Source organism: Empidonax traillii, unplaced genomic scaffold, assembly GCF_003031625.1.
Source record: "Empidonax traillii isolate 1590-97213 ecotype Southwest subspecies unplaced genomic scaffold, ASM303162v1 scaffold291:size1517763, whole genome shotgun sequence".
Lineage (NCBI taxonomy): Eukaryota > Metazoa > Chordata > Aves > Passeriformes > Tyrannidae > Empidonax > Empidonax traillii.
This window is the reverse complement of record NW_020955484.1, coordinates 1,306,141-1,316,237: the sequence shown is the minus strand read 5'-3', so window position 1 is coordinate 1,316,237 and position 10,097 is coordinate 1,306,141. Positions and strand designations below refer to the sequence as shown.

General features: G+C 41.5%; 1 long non-coding RNA gene across 1 annotated transcript; it reads left to right on the top strand.

The window, feature by feature from the left end:
• The first annotated feature begins 2,336 nt into the window (after positions 1 to 2,336).
• LOC114060762 lies at positions 2,337 to 9,655 on the top strand. Its single transcript, XR_003571954.1, has 3 exons — positions 2,337 to 2,431; positions 5,668 to 5,806; positions 9,463 to 9,655. It is a non-coding gene; the product is annotated as an uncharacterized LOC114060762 (long non-coding RNA).
• The last annotated feature ends 442 nt before the right edge of the window (positions 9,656 to 10,097 follow it).

Below are 10,097 nucleotides of genomic sequence, written 5' to 3'. Positions count from 1 at the left end.
CAGGATGGGTGGGGCTCTGAGCAACCTGGGTGGCATTCCTGCCCACGGCAGGGCCTTTGGAACTAGATAATCTTTAAATCCCTCCTAACCCAAACCATTCTATGATTCTATGATTTTGAAACAAAGGATGCAGGGTGATAGGGGCAGGGGACACGTTGTAAATAACAAAAGAGGGTGGAAGTGCCCTGCCTGCAGCACAGGCATATCCATGCTGAGCAGGTGGCACACAGGGAAGCTCTCATGCCCTTCCTGGGAAATCAGCATAAGAAAGGCTGTATCCCAAGTGCCTACACCCAGCAGCACCGGGAGCAAGCAAGGCTGTGGTTTGGCTGCAGTCATACACAAGTGGTGGGATCGCTCACATTGGTGGAGTGCTGCAGTGGATGGGTATCAGCTCTTAAGAAGGGCAGAGTGGGATGATGAGGAGGACGAGCTGCCCTTTATGTATGAGAGAAGCAGGAATGTACAGAGCTCTACCTGCAGACAGGTGATGACTCAGCTGAGAACCTTTTTAAAACAACTGGAAGAAGCCTCAAGGTTGTCCTTGTGGGAGATGTTAACCACTGTATTATCTGCTGAAGGGACAATACAGTACGTTCCTTGTAGTAGTGAGGAACACAAAGCTGGACATAGCACTCCAAGTATGGCCTCAGCAAAGCTGAATAAAGGGGCAGGATCACCTCCCTCGACTTGCTGGCAAGACTTTCCCTAATGCAGGCCAGAATACCATCACTATTCTTTGCTGCAAGGGCACATTGCTGGATCACGTTCAATCTGGTGTCCACCAGGACCTGCATGTCCTTCTCTGCAGAGAAGCTTTCCATCTGGGTGGGTGGCCCACAGCACATACTGGTTCATGGGGTTGTTTCTCCTCAGGTGCAGGACTTCTTGTTGAACTTCAGGAGGTTTGTGTCAGCCTATTTCTCCAGCTTGTTGGGGTCTCTCTTGATGGCAACACGACCCTCTTGTGTATCAGCAGATACTGCTGACTTGCTGAGGGCACACTCAGTCTGCTGTATTTGACCCTCCACTGGGGAGGAACTGGATGATCTTCACAGGTGCCTTCCACGTTCTGTGATACTGTGATTCTGTGACGCTCAGCAGTTTTCATAACCCAAGTAAACTACCACAATGAATAAAAAAGGGAGAAAAAAATAGCTGGTATGAATGCAACACTGCATGAGTACAATCAATATTCATCAAACAGAAAAAGCAAAAAATCAATAAGGTAAAAATTAAAGAGTAAAAGAAAAAGAATCTTTTTCAATAAACAAGCACAACTATCTCCACTGCCACAGACCATGGAGTCTTTCTCATTCCGTGCATGCTTTCATCTAATGGATCCACATATACAGGAGGCAGACTTAAGGCTGCAGTGGCAGTCATTTCATAGTTGTTAGGTGAGTTGTCTTTAAAATCTGGCGTTGTTTCCATATGGTGACTTTCCCGTTATGCATATAATAGGCACCTAATATATATATGCAAATTAATATCTATATATACACACATGTACATAAATGCATATATATGCATTCCCTCCTGGGAAGTGTAAATCTGCCCTCAGGGCTTAACAATAAATATTAATAAATTGCTATTGCTCTATCTGAGAGAACAAACATCTAGGAAATCAGAGGGAAATAGATAAGGCAGATATTTCAGTGTTAGTATGTAGTACATAGATGCTTCCATTACAGATTTTTGTTAAGACAAATAATGCTGATGAAGTTTAGAACTTGTCTTTTTCACAAGGTTTCTAGTGAGAATTCTAGTTTTCCCTTGCATGTTTGTAAGGAAATTAGACACAGAGAAGCTTCACCCAGGAAAGGGGAGGGGGGAGGGTAGCTATGGTGCCCTGCTATGGTGCCCTTCCCTTCCAGCTGCATCTAGGACCATAACAGGGTACAGAGATGGTGGGTGGTGTGGAGCTCCCTTCATCTACAGCTGTGGGGACTCTCCAGCCACCTGTAGGACCATGATGTGGTACCAAATGAAGCTATGGATATTTCCTTAAGCTTAGGTTCATGTCCTGGTACAAATTGCAGTGCTCTCCAGCTGAGTGCTGGAGGAGGGAGAAGACTGGCATGTGCTATGATTTGGTTGTGGCTCTGTCTGGGTCTGTGGCTGTCAAAGATAGAAGTATCAACAAATGGAGCATCTACCTTCTGTCAGCGCAGGAAGCCTCCCTGCCTGGGGCTTTGCCAGCCTCACACCAGGACTGTCCATCCCGTATTTCCCTGACAGTCACAAGGCATTCGTCCTGGGCCAATCATGTCACCGGCCTCACTATGAGAAAGACCCAGCACCAGCACTGTTACCCTTGTGACATGGCCACTACACTGCCAGGAGCTCATGTGAGGCCCAGCCCGTGGCCAGCTAGGGAAAGAGTATGGAGCTGTCTCTGCCTGTGGTTGTGGGAAGCTTCCAGATTGCTGTAAGACCAGGATGGGGTATCTGTCTGTTCTGTAGAGCCCGGCAACTCTTTGGCTGAGTGGTGGAGGAGAGAGAAGACAGGAGCGTGCTGTAGTCTGGTCACATCCCTGTCTGGATATCCCATCTGCAATACACAAGAGAAGCAAAGGAGGAGCAGCCTTCCTCCCCTGCCTTAGGCAGACCCTGGTTTCCTGCCCTCCCCACTTCTCCCTGCCTTCTTCTCTCAGCCCTAGTTCACCTGTGTCCTCCATGGCCATAGTGGGCTGGTGCAGGTACCCATCCAGGCACCACCACCATTTTACTCCCTGTGACATGGCCATGCCAGCACCAGGGCTGGAGCCCAGAGTTAGTGCTCTGTCACTCTGACATAACTATTATCTTGCTCCTTTTCTTGCAAGAAGAAACAAATGAAAATAATAACCAAACAAAAATGACTGGTAATGATGGGGAGGGAAATTAAATAGCTGGAAGAGCAGTTGAAGGAATTTCAGCTCAGCAAATTTTAACATGAATGAAAAGCTCCAGGTCGTACCCACTACAAAATTTTAAAATTCTTCATCTGAGATGTATGAGAATGAATGTTAATTCTGGAAGAAATATGCTTGTTGTCACACCTTTGGAATTAAAGATATCCAGTGCCAAATCCTGAACCCATGAGTGGCTGAGAGACTTGTGTCTTTCTTTCTCCCAGATGAACTGTAGATTCTTCTGGGAACTGTCCTGTACCACACACTTGGGTTAACCACTAGAACAAAATCCATAAATTAGCTTCCATAATGCTTCTACCACAGACCATTACACCCTCTGTAACTGGCAGGACCAGAGGCAGTGGGCACAAACTGAAACATGGAAGCCTCCATCTGAACCTAAGGAAACATGCCATTACTGTGAGGGTGATCCCAGCACTGGCCCAGGTTGCCCGGGGGGGGGGTGGGGGGGTGGAGTCTCCATCCTTTCAGATACTCAAGAGCCATGTAGATGCAGTTGAGGGCAATTGGCTTCAGGTGGTCCTCCTTGAGCAGGGGGGTTGGACCAGATGACCTGCAGGAGTCCTTTCCAACCTCAGCCATGCTGTGATTCTGTGGTATATATGTATATTGTAGATTTAAGCAACCAGAAACTTTCCATTATACATCCCTATATAATTTCCTCAAGTGTTTAACAGTTTACACTAAAAATTTCCATGCTTTGCCTTAAGATGGAAAATGTTTTCTAAAGTATTTCTGTTATTTGTGAACTCACTTATGCAAACATTTAACTGGAGTGCACTGGCTTTTTATGAGAGGGGGAAGATGGTGGAAGTAGTGTTAGGAAAGTTTTAGCAGTCATCAGTTTCCATGTTGTACTCTCTTACGAGGCTACGACAGCAACATGCATAGTTGTTACCATGCATTGGGTGTCAAATTAAATCCACTGTGGTTTAGGAATGATATTCTCCAATTTAGTAGTCCCACTAAAACCATACTGCCACTTGCTCCCCCCTTCCCCTGCCCCTTCCTGCTCCACTGGGATGGAGTTCAGAATTGGAGGCACAAAAGATGAAAATCAGCATTTAGATAAGAACAATTTACTGGAAACAGCAATGAGATAAGAAAACAGTAACAGCAACAATATTAATAACAAAAGGTATGAGACAAAGGAATGGGTCTTTCCCACCATGCTTTCTCCCCATGGAAAGGGATGCCCTTCTTCTCAGAAGTGAGAGAGAGTCCCTTGCCCCTATCCCTGGCAACGATGAGGTGGTATGGAATAACATTAGTGGCCATGCCCCTCAGCCACACGTCTTCTGGACTATTGCCCAAAATTAACCCTGTCCGTGGCCAAAACCAGGATACTGTTATCCCAGAGGTGCTACCACCATTGCTGAGGGGCTCAGCCTTGGCCAGTGGTGGGTCTGCCTTGGAGCCAAGTGGCATTAGCTCTGTTGAGCACAGGGGAAGTTTCTGAGCAGCTTCTTACAGAAGCCACCCTTATAGCCCCCCTCACCTACCAAAACCTTGTATAAAAATAAACATATAAATCCCTAACTTTTGTTAAATAAATCTCTATTGTTTTTATACTCAGGAAAAAAAAATAGCTGCAAATTAGCAGAAAACAGTGTTGATTCTGCTGCAGTATTAATCATTGCCACAACATATTCTGTCAAAGATAACAGAATTATGCTCCTGCAGTTTTACAGGTGGCAGGAGAAGTTATCTTCTGATCTCAGGTGATGCCAAAGGGTAGCATTTGGCCCTATTGTGGAGAACTGTCTCAGGATCTGTATATTCCAGACAGTTTATATAAATTTCCAGTGTACAAAAGTCAGAAATGTACACATAAAATTAGGCAAGGTGAATATTTCCTCAACATCTATTTTCTTTTTATTAATTGGTATACTCTGTTACAAAACCAAAGACTCACAGTGCCAGTTCTCTTGCATTTCTTCTGCAGTAAGTAGCTTGGTGCAGTGTTGCAGTGAAATGAGATGCCATAGCTAAGTGGTTAAGAAAATGTGCAATATATTCAGCAACATCAACCAGTGCCCTTGCTCTCTCTGAGTTCTTGTTATGAGAGTGTGTGCTTCCTTTTCCCTGACTAAACTAGCTAGGAAAAGCTTTCTTCTTCATTTCAGCTGGTGAATCAAAGAGGACTGAATTTTTTGCTAGCCACATTGTTCTTTTATCTGCCAGTGGCTACTGAAACTGGAAATACTATGCATCATAACACAGCAGGCCATATAGCCTGAGGTGAACATACAGCCACCACTGTGTGTCTGTGAATTGATTTTATTTCCATGCTCTCTTGAAGAGCTGACCTTATATCTGTCAGCTGCCAGAGACCTCGGGTGATAATGACTTGAACTTTGTGGGTTTCTTATTAAAAGCTTGTGGCACTCAGAATGTCTCTTTGCATTTAATTGATATTTTGTCAAATTTCTTCCATCAAATATTGCTGATTTGTCTTACTGAATTGGCTACTGATGCAAAAACACTGTTACAAAAACAAAACCAAAATGTGTGGTGGTATCTTCAGTACTGTGTGTGTATTGAGTGATCTGGTATCTGGTAGCATGCATCATAGATATCAGTGAAAGTCTCTTTGATCTGGCTATACTGATAAATAAAACAAGGCCAGAGACAACTGTCATACTGCTATGGCCCAAGGGTCTCAGGGGTATGTTCTGGCCCCTGTAACTTATCTGGGCTTTGTAAAAGAACTCATTTTTTTATAATTAGTTTCTTTTTTTGCTTGTAGGGTGTGAAAGGACGTGAAGACTGTTATCTACCAGAGTGATGTTTTTATAATGAAGCTGTGGGAATGTGTTGCATGAAGTGCCTTGTGGCAAGAGGAGTGTTTGAGGGTGCAGCGTTGACTGCTGCAAAGTTAAGAGTGTGTAGGTTGGGGGATACCCAAACCACTGCATTCTTTTCCACATGGTCTTTTGGGAACAGTCTTGGCACAAGTTATCCACTGAACTGTGCCCAGTCATTGTCTCAGAGAACTCGAACTGGGGCAGGCAAAAACCCTGCCAGGGAATATGCTACCAATTTTGCACTGCAGAAGACTAGCGGTCCCAGCCAGTGCTCAAAGTCGCTGCTCGGCACTTTTTCATTTAACAGCATAGATATGTCCTGTGTTTTAAAGAATGTTTTTTCAGAAATATTATGGGATTAAGTTATAAAAAAATTCTCTTACATCTAACTTTTCCCAGTCCCCCACAGACTATGTATGAAGCCTTCTGATTTTTGCATTGTTTTCTACAGTGCAGAACTGTGTCAGCATTGCCACTTCAACTCAAACCAGTAGTGTACTTGCTCTTTGCTAATGGCTATTATTATTTTGGCCATTTTTCCCTTGAACAATTCAACTGTCCTTGCTGTTTGGAGGCATTTCTCCAGATCTGTCTCCCTCAAGGATGCCTCCTGCAAACTGGACTCTTTTGTCCCAGAGACAATCCTGAGTTCAGTTATGGGATATTTAATGTCTATAAAGTTGCACACATTGTTTTCAGTTCTGAATATGTGTTCAATCTTTATTCAGATTTGCAAATTTCTGGATAATATGAAAGAAAACAACAAAGCAAAGCGAAATATTCTAGTAGTTCTCACTTCTGTTGTCATGGTATAACTTTTTGTAATACAAATGGAAGATAAATAGACCTCAGACAGCTTCTATCTTTTACTGTAAATGTTTTCACAGGACAGCTGTGATAGAAAGGTATTAGGCTTACTATAACTAGCAAATGCAATTTCCAGTTACTAATTCTAATTATGAGATACAAAAATCTGAATGTATTTTGCAGGAAATGCGGAATCAGTAATAGTTGTTTCAACCACAACAGTGCAGTAGTGCCTTTATCTACTGATTAAAAAGTGATGCAGATTTACGTAAATACAATTTACCACCTTTATACACAAATACATACATAATTAAGTAAAGTATTGGAATACTTCCACTGTAAGTACACATTTTAAAAAAAAAGTGTGGAAAATATTTACAAGGGATGATTTTTCTGAGGTATAGTAGTTACTGATGATATGACCTCTCTTTTAAAATTAGGAATATGAGTTTAGAAGAACATGCATATAAGATCAGGTTGATAGCACTGAATTTTATATATTCTGCATTTATATGTCTACTCCATATATGATGATAATTTTTCCCATATTTTTTCCATGAAATAGTGCTGTTACATCAATAAAAGACAAAAATTTTTAGTTATATGCATAGGTAGTAGGAATGAGATCCAGAGGCCAGACCCTGTAAATAACAATGCTGTGACCTAAGGCAGCCAGTAGATTCAGTAAGCAATTGATTAGTTGATATTTCTGTAGTCTCATTCTGTCTGGAGTTATCAAAAATCTTGCTCAGCTGCTCCATGCTTCAGGCATTGCTTATAACAGGAATGTCATTCACATATCTCTTATTTTACTTCAGATAGAATAGTTAAAAAAATTAGTTTCAATTTCAAATTTTTTTTCCCATGGCTTGCTGCTATTTTGCTTTTCTGATTTTTCTGTCTGAGTTAGGGTTTTGCTTGTCTATACAAAAAGAAGGGAAAACTCATTGTTTTGCTTAAAACTGCAAGAAGCTTTCTGGCACTTTCTACTTGCTTTCCTATTAAAGAGCCCTGGGGAAACCCTAAGGCTAATTTTTGACCATAACAACAAAAATTCTGCTTTTTACTGTAATAAAGCATGAGATTATCTTAGAAACTCATGATTCTGGGGATTTAGTCTTTAAGACTAAGCACTGAAGCTGAACTCAAGATAAAACTAATTCAGCTGATTTAGAATCAGCCCTGCCCTTCTAGAGCTGCAGAATAAGACCAGTAAGCTGAATGTTTTTTGCATATATGGTTTTGCATATATAGAATCATTTAGTTTATCTTTTGAAATGTCTTCATCATTATGAAAGAAACTGCAATTAGTATTTCAGAAAACTTCACAGATCAGCCACCTCGTCTCCCCACACTCATTGTGGTTTCCTTATCCTGTATGGGCTGTTTATGTTTCACTGACTCACTCCAAGCCCATTCTTATATATCAGGCTTTTCTACTGGAGAGGCTGAGCCTGAGAAACAGCTAAATGTGCATCCTTCTGATGTCAAATGTAAATGGGAGCGGTCTTACCTTGTTTACTCTTAACAAGTCTTGACAGTGGCCCCTCGAAATAAGACAAGGTTTTCTTAGTAAATGTGTTCGAGAAAAACTTGTTATGATTGACAACAGTGACAATACCCCGAAGGGATATCATACTGTAATGGAGCTCTTGCCTTCTTTTCACACAGAGCAGGAGTAATGTGTTCTGGGGCACCTTGTGGATGCTTCTCTCTTTCCAAATAACTTTTTTGTTTTGGTTTGTTTTTTTTCTGTTCCTCTGAGTTTCTAGAAAGCATAAAGGCTGTTAAAACCTGCTTTGGAGAGATTCCTGTGAGGTGCTAGAAAAAGTGTAATTGAGAAAGTTCTGTCACCTGCTCATTTGTCTTTTTCTCCTTTAATTAGAACAAAATTCCTACTTGCAGGTTTATCTTTTTCAATATACATTAGTCAGTTGCTTATTCTTGCAGTGTATTGTATCAATACATCATCATCAAAGGTGACAGCTGTGTGAATCTGTCACAATAAATATAGTAATAATTTTATTATTGTCTCTGTTGTTAGGATGTGTTCAGGGCAGGGCTGCAACATTTCTACTTCTGAAAAAATGTCAAACATGAAATGCCATATGACTAGTAAAAGCACTGCATACAGCGTATGTATGTGGATACGCTACATATATATGCTGCACAGACGTGTATTTATAGTAACGTACTGTAATTATGGCAAAAGTTCTGTCAGCATTTCCAGTGTAAACATCATTTTCAGGATTTATTATATAGCCATAGGATTAGATCCCAGATAGAATCTGGCAAATGAGGCCTCAGCCTGGGTAGCAAATTCTCCTACAGATTTCTTTTTAAAGAATTGCTTCATAATGTATACAAATGCAAACAGATACAGATGTTTGCAAAGTTTTTATTTGTGCTGCTGTGATTAAAAACTAGCACAGATTTAAGAAGTTTGCTTCAGAGAACTACCTAAGTTAAAAAAACTAAAAGGACCAAAAAAAAAAAAAAAAACCAACAATGACTCTTCTTACCCATCACAAATCTGCTCTTTTTTTCAGTGTTTCAGGGTTTTGGGTTTGTTTTTTTTTTTTTTGATACTGAGGAAATATCACGTCTACTGTTCTTTTTGTTGGTTGTTCCAGGCTTCCAGAGGACAGAGAACTGCAAGCGGACTGATGTCATCACCGAGCATGCCTTGGTGATGTTGTAATTGCATATTAGATCTGGTTTCATGAACCTCAACACTTTGCAGACATAGGGAATATGCTGTGTTCCTGTTGGAGCTTGTATTTATATGATCAGATTCTGTTTTATTCTGGTGTTCTCATAGCTGACGGAAAGACCCTTATTCAAGTGGACATGGCCTGTAAAAGAGTTTTACCCACTAGAACTCTTATCTGGTGAAATGCAGGTGATAATTTTTCTTCCTATTTTGACAGTTGCTGCACTTGCTCAGAGCAAGTGGAAAAAATATAGAGAATAATTTTCTGAGTATTAGCTATGCCATGGAGGGACAGTTCAGCCTTGCTTTCCACTGAGATGAGTCAACTGAAACCTGCTCTGACTACAGGGCAGATGAGCTCCATAATGTCTCTAACCTTTGTTCTGCAGGTGTGCAAACCTAAGGACCTCTTGGTGCACACCCAGTTCTTCATGGTTTTCTGCATGTTCTGAGGGAAACAAGATTGAACCTACTTGGAAAGAATTCTTTGAGCCCATTGCTTGGTTCAACACGAAGTGTTGTGTGCACATTTGGAGAGGAAAGAAATATCCAGTTGCTCTCAGGCTTTTCAGATATGGCTGGTCAGGTCAGGTAGACCCAGAAGCCCTTGATATCATGCAGCATACAGAGAGCCACTGGGGGAACTAAAGTCATAGCTTTAGGGACAGACAAAAACATTGCATGGTCACAACAGCAAGTCCAAATAAACAAGCAGTGTTTCCTTCCATCTTCTAGGCTGGTGTTATTCACAGCAAACATCAGTTCTTTCTATTCTCCTAACAGAGACCCTACTGACCCCTGCTCCTCCTCTTTTTGCTCCAGGGCAAGGTTATAGGGCTATTTGCTGATGGT